Raw genomic sequence first — 16,477 nt, 5'->3', positions numbered from 1 at the left:
GTCATTGTGACCCCAAATGCATGCCGCATGTCATGGGGGCCCCAAACGCATGCCGCATGTCATGGGGGAACCAAGTGCATGCCACATGACATGGGGACACCAAATGCATACCGCATGTCATGGGGGCCCCAAATATGTGCCGCATGTCATGGGGGCCCCAAATACGTGCCACATGTCATGGGGCCCCACATGCATGGCACATTTCATGTGTTCCCCACATGCATGCCGCATGTCATGGGGGTCCCAAATGTATGCCTCATGTCATGGGGGCCCCATATGAATGCCGCATGTCATGGGGGTCCCAAATACATGCCGCATGCCATGAAGGCCCCACATGCATGGCGAATGTCATGGGGACCCCAAATGCATGCCACATGTCATGGGGGCCACAAATAAGGGCCGCAGGTTATGGGGGCACCACGTGCATGACACATATCTTGGGTGCCCCAAATACATGCGGCATGTCACGGGCCCCCACATGCATGGTGCATGTCATGGGGGCCCCAAATGCATGCCGCATATCATGGGGTCCCCACGTGCATTCTTCATGTCATTGGGGCTGCACATGCATGCCGCATGTCATGGGGCTCCATGTGCATGCCGCATGTCATGGGGGCCCCAAACATATGCCGCATGTCATGGGGGTCCCAAATGCATGTCGCATGTCATAGGGGCCCCAAATGTATGCCGCATGTCATGGGGGCCCCGCATGCATGCCGCGTGTCATGGGGGCCCCAAATTCATGCCACATGTCATGAGGGCCATAAATACGTGCCGCATGTCATGGTGGACCCACGTGCATGCCGCATGACATGGGGGCCCCAAATGTATGCCGCATGTCATAGGGGCCCCAAATGTATGCCTCATGTCATGGGGGCCCCAAATGCATGCCGCATGTCATGGGGTGACCAAATACATTCCGCATGTCATGGGGGCCCCAAATACGAGCCGCATGTCATGAGGGCCCCACATGCTTGGCGAATATCATGGGGGCCCCAAATGCATGCGGCATGTCATGGGGGCCACAAATAAGTGCTGCATGTCATGGGGGCCCCAAATACGTCAAGCATGTCATGGGTGCCCCACGTGCATGCCGCATGTCATGGGGGCCCCAAATACATGCGGCATGTCATGGGCCCCACATGCATGGCACTTGTCATGGGTCCCCACATGCATGCCGCATGTCATGGGGGCCCCAAACGCATGCCGCATGTCATGGTGTCCCCAAATGCATGCCGCATGTCATGGGGGCCCCAAATACGTCAAGCATGTCATGGGTGCCCCACGTGCATGCCGCATGTCATGGGGGCCCAAATGCATGCCACATGTGATGGGGGCCCAAAATACGTGCCGCGTGTCATGGGGGCCCCAAACGCATGCCGCATGTCATGAGGGCTTCACGTGCATGCCGCATGTAATGGGGGCCCCAAATGTGTGCCGCATGTCATGGGGGCCCCGCGTGCATGACGCATGTCATAGGGACCCAAAATGCATGCCGCATGTCATGGGGGGCCCAAATACGTGACGCATGTCATGGGGGCCCAACATGCATGCCGCATGTCATCGGGGCCCCACATGCATGCCGCTTGTCATGGGGGCCCAAAATGCATGCCGCATATCATGGGTGCCCCACATGCATTCCGCATGCATGAAGCATGTCATTGGGGCCCGAAATGCATGCCGCATGTCATGGGGGCCCCACATGCATAGCGCATGTCATGGGGGCCCCAAATGCATGCCGCATATCATTGGGGCCCCAAATAGTTGCCGCATGTCATGTGGGCCCCATGTGCATGCTGCATGTCTTGGCAACCCCAAATACGTGCTGCATGTCATGGGGCCGCACATGCATGCCGCATGTCATGGGGGCCGAACATGCATGCTGCATGTCATGAGGGCCCCACATGCATGCCGCATGTCATGGGGGCCCCAAATTCATGCTGCATATCATGCTGTCCTCAAATGCATGACGCATGTCATGGGGTCCTCACGTGCATTCAGCATGTCATGGGGGCCCAAATTCTTGCTGCTTGTCATCGGGGCCCCAAATGTATGCTTCATGTCATGGGGGCCCCAAATGCATGCCGAATGTCATGGGGGCCCCAAATGTATGCCGCATGTCATGAGGGCCATAAATACGTGCCGCATGTCATGGGTCCCCCACGTGCATGCCGCATGTCCTGGGGGCCCCAAATGTATGCCGCATGTCATGAGGGCCATAAATACGTGCCGCATGTCACGGGGGCCCCACGTGCATTCCTCATGTCATGTTGGCTCCACATGCATACCGCATGTCATGGGGGCCCCAAGAGCATGCCGCATGTCATGGGAGCCCCAAATGCATGCCGCATGTCATGGAGGCCAGAAATGTATGCTGCATGTCATGGGGGCCCCAAATGCATTCTGCATGTCATGGGGGCCCCAAATACGTGCCGCATGTCATGGGGGCCCACATGCATGCCGCATGTCACGCGGGCCGAACATGGAAGCCGTGTGTCATGGGGGCCCCAAATTCATGCTGCAAGTCATGGGGGCCCCACATGCATGCCGTGTGTCATGGGGGCCCCAAATGCATGCCGCATGTCATGGGGGCCCCAAATGTATGCCGCATGTCATGAGGGCCATAAATACGTGCCGCATGTCATGGGGGCCCCATGTGCATTCCGCATGTCATGGTGGCTCCACATGCATACCACATTTCATGGGGGCCCCAAGAGCATGCCGCATGTCATGGGAGCCCCAAATGCATGTTGCATGTCATGGAGGCCAAATGCATGCCACATGTCATGGGGGCCCCAAATACGTGCCGCGTGTCATGCAGGCCCTACGTGCATGCCGCATGTCATGGGGTCCCCACGTGCATGCCGCATGTTGTGGCGGCTCTACATGCATGCCTCCTGTCATGGGGGCCCAACGTGCATGCCTCATGTGATAGGGGCCCCAAGAGCAAGCCGCATGTCATGGGGGCCCCAAATGTATGTCGCATGTCATGGGGGCCCTGCATGCATGCGGCATGTCATGGGGGCCCCATATGCATGCCGCGTGTCATGGGGGCCACAAGTGCATGCCGCATGTCATGGGGGCCCCAAATGCATTCTGCATGTCATGTGGGCCCCAAATGCATGCCGTATGTCATGGGAGCCCCAAATGCATGCTGCTTGTCATGTGGGACCCAATTGCATGTGGCATGTCATCGGGTCCCCAGGTGCATTCCGCATGTCATGGGGCCCCACATGCATACCGCATGTCATGGGGCCCCCAAATGCATGCCGCATGTCATGGGGGCCCCAAATGCATGCCGCATGTCATGGGGGCCCTGCGTGCATGCCACAAGTCACGGGTGCCCCATATGCAAACCGCATGTCATGGGGGCCCCACATGCATGCCACAGATTATGAAGGCCCCAAATGCATGCCCCATGTCATGGGGGCCCCACGTGCATGCCGCATTTCATGGGGGCCCCAAATGCATGCCGCATGTCATGTTGGCCCCACGTGCAAGCCGCATGTCATGGGGGCGCCACGTGCATGCAGCATGTCATTGAGCCCCAAATGCATGCTGCACGTCATGGGGCCTCAAATTCATGCCGCATGTCATGGGTGCCACAAATGCATACCGCATGTCATGGGGCCCCCACGTGCGTGCCTCATGTGATAGGGGCCCTAAAAGCATGCCGCATGTCATGGGTCCACCAAATGTATGTAGCATGTCATGGGGGCCCCAAATGCCGCATGTCATGGGGGCCCCAAATGCATGCCGCATGTCAAGGGGGCCCCCCATGCTTTCTGCATGTCATGAGGGCTCCACATGCTTGCCGTATGTCATGGGGGCCCCACATGCATTTCCCATGTCATGTGGGCCCCAAATGCATGATGCATGTCATGGGGGCCCCAAATGTATGTCGCATGTCATGTGGGCTCCACATGCATGACGCTTGTCATGAGGGCCCCAAATGCATGTCGCATGTCATGGGGGACCCACGTCCATGCCGCATGTCATGGGGGTACCAAATGCATGCCGCATGTCATGGGGGCCCCAAATAGTCGCCGCATGTCATGGGGGCCCCACATGCATACCGCATGTCATGGGGGCCCCAAATTCATGCTGCATGTCATGTGGGACCCAAATGCATTCCGCATGTCATGGGGGCCCCACGTGCATGCTGCGTGTCATGGTGGCTCCACATGCATACCGCATGTCATGGGAGCCCCAAATGCATGCCGCATGTCATGGGGGCCCCAAATGTATGCCGCATGTCATTGGGGGCCCCAAATGCATGTCGCATGTCATGAGGACCCCACGTGCTTGCCGAATAGCATGGGCTCGCCAAATGCATGCTGCATGTCATGGGGGCCCCACATGCATGGCGCTTGTCATTGGGGCCCCACATGCATGCCACAAGTCATAGGTACGCCATATGCAAACCGCATGTCATGGGGGCCCCACATGCATGCCGCATATTGTGAAGGTCCCAAATGCATGCCCCATGTCATGGGGGCCCCACGTGCATGCCACATTTCATGGGGGCCCCAAATGCATGTCACAGGTCATGTGGGCCCCACGTGCATACCGCATGTCATGGGGGCCCCACGGTCATGCTGCATGTCATTGAGCCCCAAATGCATGCTGCATGTCATGGGGCCCCAAATGCATGCCGCATGTCATGGGTGCCCCAAATGCATGCTGCATGTCATGTGGGCCCCAAATGCATTACGCATGTCATGGGGGCTCCACATGCATGAAGCATGTCATTGGGGCTCCAAATGCATTACGCATGTCATGGGGGTTCCACGTGCATACCGCATGTCATGGGTGCCCCACTAGCATGCCGCATGTCATGACTACCCCAAATGCATGCCGCATGTCAGGGGGGCCCCAAATACGTGCCGCATGTCATGGGGCCCCACATGCATGCCGCATGTCATGGGGGCCCCACATGCATGCCGCATGTCATGGGGGCCCCACATGCATGCCGCATGTCATGGGGGCCCCACGTGCATACCGCATGTCATGGGTGCCCCACTAGCATGCCGCATGTCATGACTACCCCAAATGCATGCCGCATGTCATGGGGGCCTCAAATGCATGCCGCATGTCATGGGGGCCCCACGTGCATTCCGCATGCCATGGGGGCTCCATATGCATGCCGCATGTCATGGGGCCCCATGTGCATGTCGCATGTCATGGGGGCCCCAAATGCATGGTGTGTGTCATGGGGGCCCAAAATGCATGCCGCATGTCATGGGGGCCCGAGGTGCATGCCGAATGTCAGGGGGGTCCCACATGCATGCCGCATGTCATCAGGGCCCCACATGCATGCCGCATGTCATGGGGACTTCACGTGCATGCCGCATGTCATGGGGACCCCAAATGCATGCCACATGTTATGGGGGCACCCCGTGCATGCCGCATGTCATGGGGGCCCCAAATGTATGCCGCATGTCATGAGGGCAAGAAATACTTGCCGCATGTCATGGGGGCCCCACGTGCATGCCTCATGTCATGGGGGCCCCACATGCATGCCGAGTGTCATGGGGTCCCAAATGCATGCCGCATGTCATGGTGGCCCGACGTGCATGCCGCAAGTCATGGGGGGACCATATGAATGCTGCATGTCATGTGGGACCCAAATACCTGCCGCATGTCATGACGGCCACACATGCATGGCGCATGTCATGGGGGCCTAAAAATGCATGCCGCATGTCATGAGGGCCCCAAATACGTGATGCATGTCATGGGGGCCCCACATGCACGGCACATGTCATGGGGGCCCCAAATGCATTCTGCATGTCATAGGGACCCCACGTGCATGACGCATGTCATGGGGGGCCCAAATGCATGGCACATGTCATGGGGGCCCCAAATACATGCCTCATGTCATGAGGACCCCACATGCATGCCGCATGTCATGGGGGCCCCACGTGCATGCCACATGTCAAGGGGGGACCACATGCATGCCGCATATCATGTGGGCCCCAAATTCCTGCCGCATGTCATGGGAACCCCACATGCATGGCGCATGTCATGGGGGCCCCAAATGCATGCCGCATGTCATGGGGGCCCAACATGCATGCCACATGTCATTGGGGTCTCACATGCATGTCGCGTGTCATGGGGGCCCCAAACGCATGCCGCATGTCATGGGGGCCTAAAAATGCATGCCGCATGTCATGGGGGCCCCAAATATGTGCCGCATGTCATGGGGGCCCCAAATGCATGGCGCATGTAATGAAGGCCCCAAATGCATGGCGCATGTCATGGGGGCCCCAAATACGTGCCGCATGTCATGAGGACCCCACATACATGGCGCATGTCATGGGGGCCCCAAAAGCATGACGTATGTCATGGGGGCCCCAAATGTATGCCGCATGTCATGGGGCCCCAAATGCATGCCGCATGTCATGGGGGCCCCACTTGCATGCGACATGTCATGGGGGCCCCAAATGCATGCAGCATGTCATGGGGGCCCCAAATACGTGCCGCATGTCATGGGGGCCTCTCGTGCATGCGGCATGTCATGGGGGACCCACGTGCATGCCGCATGTCATGGGGGACCCACGTGCATGCCGCATGTCATGGGGGCCCCAAATACGTGCCACATGTCATGGGGACCCACATGCATGGCACATGTCATGGGGTCCCCAAATGTATGCCTCATGTCATGGGGGACCCAAATGCATGCCGCATGTCATGGGGGCCCCAAATGTATGCCGCATGTCATGAGGGCCAGAAATACTTGACGCATGTCATGGGGGCCCCACGTGCATGCCTCATGTCATGGGGGCCCCACATGCATGACGAGTGTCATGGGGGCCCCAAATGCATGCCGCATGTCATGGGGGCCCCAAATACGTGCCGCATGTCATGGGGACCCAAAATACGTGCCGCATGTCATGGGGGCCCCAAATACGTGTCGCATGTCATGGGGGCCCAACATGCATGCCGCATGTCATCGGGGCCCCACATGCATGCCGCGTGTCATGGGGGACCCAAATGCATGCCGCATGTCATGGGGGCCCCAAATGTATGCAGCATATCATGAGGGCCAGAAATACTTGACGCATGTCATGGGGGCCCCACGTGCATGCCTCAAGTCATGGGGGCCCCACATGCATGCCGAGTGTCATGGGGACCCCAAATGCATGCCGCATGTCATGGGGGCCCCAAATACGTGCCGCATGTCATGGGGGCCCACATGCATGGCACATGTCATGGGGTCCCCAAATGTATGCCTCATGTCATGGGGGACCCAAATGCATGCCGCATGTCATGGGGACCCAAAATGCATGCCGCATGTCATGGGGTCCCCAAATACGTGCCGCATGTCATGGGGGCCCCAAATACGTGTCGCATGTCATGGGGGCCCAACATGCATGCCGCATGTCATCGGGGCCCAACATGCATGCCGCATGTCATCGGGGCCCCACATGAATGGGGGCCAGAAACGCATGCCCCATATCATGGGGGTCCCACGTGCATGCTGCATGTCATGGGTGCCCCAAATATGTGCCGCATGTCACGGGGGCCCCAAATGCATGGCGCATGTAATGAGGGCCCCAAATGCATGCCTCATGTCATGGGGGCCCCAAATGTATGCCTCATGTCATGGGGGACCCAAATGCATGGCGCATGTAATGAGGGCCCCAAATGCATGGCGCATGTCATGGGGGTCCCAAATACGTGCCACATGTCATGGGGACCCACATGCATGGCACATGTCATGGGGTCCCCAAATGCATGCCGCGTGTCATGGTGGCCCGACGTGCATTCCGCATGTCATGGGGGGACCATATGAATGCCGCATGTCATGTGGGCCCCAAATACCTGCCGCATGTCATGACGGCCACACATGCATGGCGCATGTCATGGGGGCCTAAAAATGCATGCCGCATGTCATGAGGGCCCCAAATACGTGATGCCTGTCATGGGGGCCCCACATGCACGGCACATATCATGGGGGCCCCAAATGCATTCTGCATGTCATAGGGACCCCACGTGCATGACGCATGTCATGGGGGGCCCAAATGCATGGCACATGTCATGGGGGCCCCAAATACGTGCCGCATGTCATGGGGGCCCAACATGCATGCCGCATGTCATGGGGGCCCCACTTGCATGCCGCGTGTCATGGGGGCCCGAAACACATGCCCCATATCATGGGGGTCCCACGTGCATGCTGCATGTCATGGGGACCCCAAATGCATGCCGCATGTCTTGGGGGCCCCAAATACGTGCCACATGTCATGGGGACCCCACATGCATGGCGCATGTCATGGGGGCCCCAAAGGCATGCCACATGTCATGGGGGCCCCACGTGCATGCCACATGTCATGGGGGGACCACATGCATGCCGCATGTCATGGGGGCCCCAAATGCATGCCGCATGTCATGGGGGCCCCAAATACGTGCCGCATGTCATGGGGGCCCAACATGCATGCCGCATGTCATTGGGGTCTCACATGCATGCCTCGTGTCATGGGGGCCCCAAACGCATGCCACATGTCATGGGGGAACCACATGCATGCCGCATGTCATGGGGACCCCAAATGCATGCCGCATGTCATGGGGGCCCCAAATATGTGCCGCATGTCATGGGGGCCCCAAATGCATTGCGCATGTAATAAGGGCCCCAAATGCATGGCGCATGTCATGGGGGCCTAAAAATGCACGCCGCATGTCATGGGGGCCCCAAATACGTGCCGCATGTCATTGGGGACCCACGTGCATGCCTCATGTCATGGGGACCCAAAATGCATGCCGCATGTCATGGGGGCCCCAAATGCATGGCGCATGTCATGGGGGCCCCAAATACGTGCCACATGTCATGGGGACCCACATGCATGGCACATGTCATGGGGTCCCCAAATGAATGCCGCATGTCATAGGGACCCCACGTGCATGAAGCATGTCATGGGGGGCCCAAAGGCATGCCGCGTGTCATGTTGGCCCCAAATACGTGCCGCATGTCATGGGGGCCCAACATGCATGCCACATGTCATCGGGGCCCCACTTGCATGCCGCGTGTCATGGGGGCCCGAAACACATGCCCCATATCATGGGGGTCCCACGTGCATGCTGCATGTCATGGGGACCCCAAATGCATGCCGCATGTCTTGGGGGCCCCAAATACGTGCCACATGTCATGGGGACCCCACATGCATGGCGCATGTCATGGGGGCCCCAAAGGCATGCCACATGTCATGGGGGCCCACGTGCATGCCACATGTCATGGGGGGACCACATGCATGCTGCATGTCATGAGGGGCCCAAATACGTGCCGCATGTCATGGGGGCCCAACATGCATGCCGCATGTCATTCGCGTCTCACATGCATGCCGCGTGTCATGGGGCCCCAAACGCATGCCGCATGTCATGGGGGAACCATGTGCATGCCGCATGTCATGGGGACCCCAAATGCATGCCGCATGTCATGGGGGCCCCAAATATGTGCCGCATGTCATGGGGGCCCCAAATGCATGGCGCATGTAATAAGGGCCCCAAATGCATGGCACATGTCATGGGGGCCTAAAAATGCATGCCGCATGTCATGGGGGCCCCAAATACGTGCCGCATGTCATTGGGGCCCCACGTGCATGCGGCATGTCATGGGGGACCCACGTGCATGCCGCATGTCATGGGGACCCAAAATGCATGCCGCATGTCATGGGGGCCCCAAATACGTGCTGCATGTCATGGGGGCCCAACATGCATGCCGCATGTCATGGGGGCCCCAAATACGTGCCACATGTCATGGGGTCCCCAAATGTATGCCTCATGTCATGGGGGCTCAAAATGCATGCCGCATGTCATGGGGGCCCCAAATACGTGGCGCATGTCATGGGGGCCCCACATGCATGCCGCATGTCATGGGGCCTCAAAATGCATGCCGCATGTCATGGGGGCCCCAAATACGTGGCGCATGTCATGGGGGACCAAGATGCATGCCGCACGTCATCGGGGCCCCACATGCATGCCGCGTGTCATGGGGGCCCCAAATGCATGCCACATGTCATTGGGGCCCCACACGCATGGCGCATGTCATGGAGGCCCCAAATGCATGCCGCATGTTATGGGGTCCCCACGTGCATTCCGCATGTCATGGGAACTCTACATGCATGACGCATTTCATGGGGGCCCCATGTGCATGATGCATGTTATGGGCGGCCCAAAAGCATGCCGCATGTCATGGGGGCCCAAAATACGTGCTGCAGGTCATGGGGTCCTCACATGCATGGCACATGTCATCGGGGCCCCATATGCATGCCGCGTGTCATGGGGGCCGCAAACGCATGCCGCATGTCATGGGGGCTTCACGTGCATACTGCATGTCATGGGGACCCCAAATGCATACTGCATATCATGGGGCCCCAAATACGTGCCGCATGTCTTGGGGGCCCGATGTGCAGGCCATATGTCGGGGGGGCCTTACATGCAAGCTGCATTTCATTGGGGCCCCACATGCATGCCACGTGTCATGGGGGCCCCAAACGCATGCCACATGTCATGGGGGCTTCACGTGCATGCTACATGTCATGGGGGGCCCAAATCCATGCCGCATGTCATGGGGAACCCACGTGCATGCCGCATGTCATGGGGACCCAAAATGCATGCCGCATGTCATGGCGGCCCCAAATACGTGCCGCATGTCATGGGGGCCCCAAATACGTGCCGCATGTCATGGGGGCCCAACATGCATGCCGCATGTCATGGGGGCTCCAAATACGTGCCACATGTCATGGGGTCCCCAAATGTATGCCTCATGTCATGGGGGCTCAAAATGCATGCCGCATGTCATGGGGGCCCCAAATACGTGGCGCATGTCATGGGGGCCCCACATGCATGCCGCAAATCATGGGGGCTAAAAATGCATGCCGCATGTCATGGGGGCCCCAAATACGTGGCGCATGTCATGGGGGACCAACATGCATGACGCACGTCATCGGGGCCCCACATGCATGCCGCGTGTCATGGGGGCCCCAAATGCATGCCACATGTCATGGGGGCCCCACACGCATGGCGCATGTCATGGGGGCCCCACACGCATGGTGCATGTCATGGAGGCCCCAAATGCATGCCACATGTTATGGGGTCCCCACGTGCATTCCGCATGTCATGGGAGCTCTACATGCATGACGCATTTCATGGGGGCCCCATGTGCATGATGCATGTTATGGGCGGCCCAAAAGCATGCCGCATGTCATGGGGGCCCAAAATACGTGCCGCATGTCATGGGGGCTTCACGTGCATACCGCATGTCATGGGGACCCCAAATGCATACTGCATATCATGGGGCCCCAAATACGTGCAGCATGTCTTGGGGGCCCGATGTGCAGGCCATATGTCGGGGGGGCCTTACATGCAAGCAGCATTTCATTGGGGCCCGACATGCATGCCACGTGTCATGGGGGCCCCAAACGCATGCCACATGTCATGGGGGCTTCACGTGCATGCCACATGTCATGGGGTGCCCAAATCCATGCCGCATGTCTTGGGGGCCCCAAATACCTGCCGCATGTCATGGGGGCTCCACATGACATGCGCCATGTATGTCATGGGGGAACCAAGTGCATGCCACATGACATGGGGACGCCAAATGCATACCGCTTGTCATGGGGGCCCCAAATATGTGCCGCATGTCATGGGGGCCCCAAATACGTGCCACATGTCATGGGGCCCCACATGCATGGCATATTTCATGGGGTCCCCACATGCATGCCGCGTGTCATGGGGGCCCCACATGCATGCCGCATGTCATGGGGCCCCCAAATGCATGGCGAATGACATGGGGTCCCCACGTGCATTTCGCATGTAATGTGGGTCCCAAATGCATGCCGCATGTCATGGGGGCCCCAAATGTATGCCGGATGTCATGGGGGCCCCAAATGCATGCCGCATGTCATGGGGGCCCCACATGCATTCCGCATGTCATTGGGGCTGCACATGCATGCCGCATGTCATGGGGGCCCCAAGTGCATGGCACATGTCATGGGGGCCCCAAATAAGTGTCGCATGCCATAGGGGCCCCAAATACGTGCCACATGTCATGGGGGCCCCAAATGCATGCTGCATGTCATGGGGGCTTCAAGTGCATGACGCATGTCATTGTGACCCCAAATGCATGCCGCATGTCATGGGGGCCCCAAACGCATGCCGCATGTCATGGGGGAACCAAGTGCATGCCACATGACATGGGGACACCAAATGCATACCGCATGTCATGGGGGCCCCAAATATGTGCCGCATGTCATGGGGGCCCCAAATACGTGCAACATGTCATGGGGCCCCACATGCATGGCACATTTCATGTGTTCCCCACATGCATGCCGCATGTCATGGGGGTCCCAAATGTATGCCTCATGTCATGGGGGCCCCATATGAATGCCGCATGTCATGGGGGCCCAACATGCATGCCGCATGTCATCGGGGCCCCACATGCATGCCGCGTGTCACGGGAGCCCGAAACGCATGCCCCATATCATGGGGGCCCCACGTGCATGCTGCATGTCATGGGGGCCCCAAATATGTGCCGCATGTCATGGGGGCCCCAAATACGTGCCACATGTCATGGGGCCCCACATGCATGGCATATTTCATGGGGTCCCCACATGCATGCCGCGTGTCATGGGGGCCCCACATGCATGCCGCATGTCATGGGGCCCCCAAATGCATGGCGAATGACATGGGGTCCCCACGTGCATTTCGCATGTAATGTGGGTCCCAAATGCATGCCGCATGTCATGGGGGCCCCAAATGTATGCCGGATGTCATGGGGGCCCCAAATGCATGCCGCATGTCATGGGGCCCCAAATGTATGCCGCATGTCATGGGGGCCCCACATGCATTCCGCATGTCATTGGGGCTGCACATGCATGCCGCATGTCATGGGGGCCCCAAGTGCATGGCACATGTCATGGGGGCCCCAAATAAGTGCCGCATGCCATAGGGGCCCCAAATACGTGCCACATGTCATGGGGGCCCCAAATGCATGCTGCATGTCATGGGGGCTTCAAGTGCATGACGCATGTCATTGTGACCCCAAATGCATGCCGCATGTCATGGGGGCCCCAAATACGTGCCACATGTCATGGGGCCCCACATGCATGGCATATTTCATGGGGTCCCCACATGCATGCCGCGTGTCATGGGGGCCCCACATGCATGCCGCATGTCATGGGGCCCCCAAATGCATGGCGAATGACATGGGGTCCCCACGTGCATTTCGCATGTAATGTGGGTCCCAAATGCATGCCGCATGTCATGGGGGCCCCAAATGTATGCCGGATGTCATGGGGGCCCCAAATGCATGCCGCATGTCATGGGGCCCCAAATGTATGCCGCATGTCATGGGGGCCCCACATGCATTCCGCATGTCATTGGGGCTGCACATGCATGCCGCATGTCATGGGGGCCCCAAGTGCATGGCACATGTCATGGGGGCCCCAAATAAGTGCCGCATGCCATAGGGGCCCCAAATACGTGCCACATGTCATGGGGGCCCCAAATGCATGCTGCATGTCATGGGGGCTTCAAGTGCATGACGCATGTCATTGTGACCCCAAATGCATGCCGCATGTCATGGGGGCCCCAAACGCATGCCGCATGTCATGGGGGAACCAAGTGAATGCCACATGACATGGGGACACCAAATGCATACCGCATGTCATGGGGGCCCCAAATATGTGCCGCATGTCATGGGGGCCCCAAATACGTGCCACATGTCATGGGGCCCCACATGCATGGCACATTTCATGTGTTCCCCACATGCATGCCGCATGTCATGGGGGTCCCAAATGTATGCCTCATGTCATGGGGGCCCCATATGAATGCCGCATGTCATGGGGGTCCCAAATACATGCCGCATGCCATGAAGGCTCCACATGCATGGCGAATGTCATGGGGACCCCAAATGCATGCCACATGTCATGGGGGCCACAAATAAGGGCCGCAGGTTATGGGGGCACCACGTGCATGACACATATCTTGGGTGCCCCAAATACATGCGGCATGTCACGGGCCCCCACATGCATGGTGCATGTCATGGGGGCCCCAAATGCATGCCGCATATCATGGGGTCCCCACGTGCATTCTTCATGTCATTGGGGCTGCACATGCATGCCGCATGTCATGGGGCTCCATGTGCATGCCGCATGTCATGGGGGCCCCAAACATATGCCGCATGTCATGGGGGTCCCAAATGCATGTCGCATGTCATAGGGGCCCCAAATGTATGCCGCATGTCATGGGGGCCCCGCATGCATGCCGCGTGTCATGGGGGCCCCAAATTCATGCCACATGTCATGAGGGCCATAAATACGTGCCGCATGTCATGGTGGACCCACGTGCATGCCGCATGACATGGGGGCCCCAAATGTATGCCGCATGTCATAGGGGCCCCAAATGTATGCCTCATGTCATGGGGGCCCCAAATGCATGCCGCATGTCATGGGGTGACCAAATACATTCCGCATGTCATGGGGGCCCCAAATACGAGCCGCATGTCATGAGGGCCCCACATGCTTGGCGAATATCATGGGGGCCCCAAATGCATGCGGCATGTCTTGGGGGCCACAAATAAGTGCTGCATGTCATGGGGGCCCCAAATACGTCAAGCATGTCATGGGTGCCCCACGTGCATGCCGCATGTCATGGGGGCCCCAAATACATGCGGCATGTCATGGGCCCCACATGCATGGCACTTGTCATGGGTCCCCACATGCATGCCGCATGTCATGGGGGCCCCAAACGCATGCCGCATGTCATGGTGACCCCAAATGCATGCCGCATGTCATGGGGGCCCCAAATACGTCAAGCATGTCATGGGTGCCCCACGTGCATGCCGCATGTCATGGGGGCCCAAATGCATGCCACATGTGATGGGGGCCCAAAATACGTGCCGCGTGTCATGGGGGCCCCAAACGCATGCCGCATGTCATGAGGGCTTCACGTGCATGCCGCATGTAATGGGGGCCCCAAATGTGTGCCGCATGTCATGGGGGCCCCGCGTGCATGACGCATGTCATAGGGACCCAAAATGCATGCCGCATGTCATGGGGGCCCCAAATACGTGACGCATGTCATGGGGGCCCAACATGCTTGCCGCATGTCATCGGGGCCCCACATGCATGCCGCTTGTCATGGGGGCCCAAAATGCATGCCGCATATCATGGGTGCCCCACATGCATTCCGCATGCATGAAGCATGTCATTGGGGCCCGAAATGCATGCCGCATGTCATGGGGGCCCCACATGCATAGCGCACGTCATGGGGGCCCCAAATGCATGCCGCATATCATTGGGGCCCCAAATAGTTGCCGCATGTCATGTGGGCCCCATGTGCATGCTGCATGTCTTGGCAACCCCAAATACGTGCTGCATGTCATGGGGCCACACATGCATGCCGCATGTCATGGGGGCCGAACATGCATGCTGCATGTCATGAGGGCCCCACATGCATGCCGCATGTCATGGGGGCCCCAAATTCATGCTGCATATCATGCTGTCCTCAAATGCATGACGCATGTCATGGGGTCCTCACGTGCATTCAGCATGTCATGGGGGCCCAAATTCTTGCTGCTTGTCATCGGGGCCCCAAATGTATGCTTCATGTCATGGGGGCCCCAAATGCATGCCGAATGTCATGGGGGCCCCAAATGTATGCCGCATGTCATGAGGGCCATAAATACGTGCCGCATGTCATGGGTCCCCCACGTGCATGCCGCATGTCCTGGGGGCCCCAAATGTATGCCGCATGTCATGAGGGCCATAAATACGTGCCGCATGTCACGGGGGCACCACGTGCATTCCTCATGTCATGTTGGCTCCACATGCATACCGCATGTCATGGGGGCCCCAAGAGCATGCCGCATGTCATGGGAGCCCCAAATGCATGCCGCATGTCATGGAGGCCAGAAATGTATGCTGCATGTCATGGGGGCCCCAAATGCATTCTGCATGTCATGGGGGCCCCAAATACGTGCCGCATGTCATGGGGGCCCACATGCATGCCGCATGTCACGCGGGCCGAACATGGAAGCCGTGTGTCATGGGGGCCTCAAATTCATGCTGCAAGTCATGGGGGCCCCACATGCATGCCGTGTGTCATGGGGGCCCCAAATGCATGCCGCATGTCATGGGGGCCCCAAATGTATGCCGCATGTCATGAGGGCCATAAATACGTGCCGCATGTCATGGGGGCCCCATGTGCATTCCGCATGTCATGGTGGCTCCACATGCATACCGCATTTCATGGGGGCCCCAAGAGCATGCCGCATGTCATGGGAGCCCCAAATGCATGTTGCATGTCATGGAGGCCAAATGCATGCCACATGTCATGGGGGCCCCAAATACGTGCCGCGTGTCATGCAGGCCCTACGTGCATGCCGCATGTCATGGGGTCCCCACGTGCATGCCGCATGTTGTGGCGGCTCTACATGCATGCCTCCTGTCATGGGGGCCCAACGTGCATGCCTCATGTGATA

The sequence above is a fragment of the Phyllobates terribilis genome, unplaced genomic scaffold (assembly GCF_046119375.1).
Source record: "Phyllobates terribilis strain yellow unplaced genomic scaffold, ASM4611937v1 Scaffold_13__5_contigs__length_258822181, whole genome shotgun sequence".
NCBI classification, from domain to species: Eukaryota; Metazoa; Chordata; class Amphibia; order Anura; family Dendrobatidae; genus Phyllobates; species Phyllobates terribilis.
The sequence above is the reverse complement of the archived record's forward strand: the minus strand, read 5'-3'. Positions refer to the sequence as shown.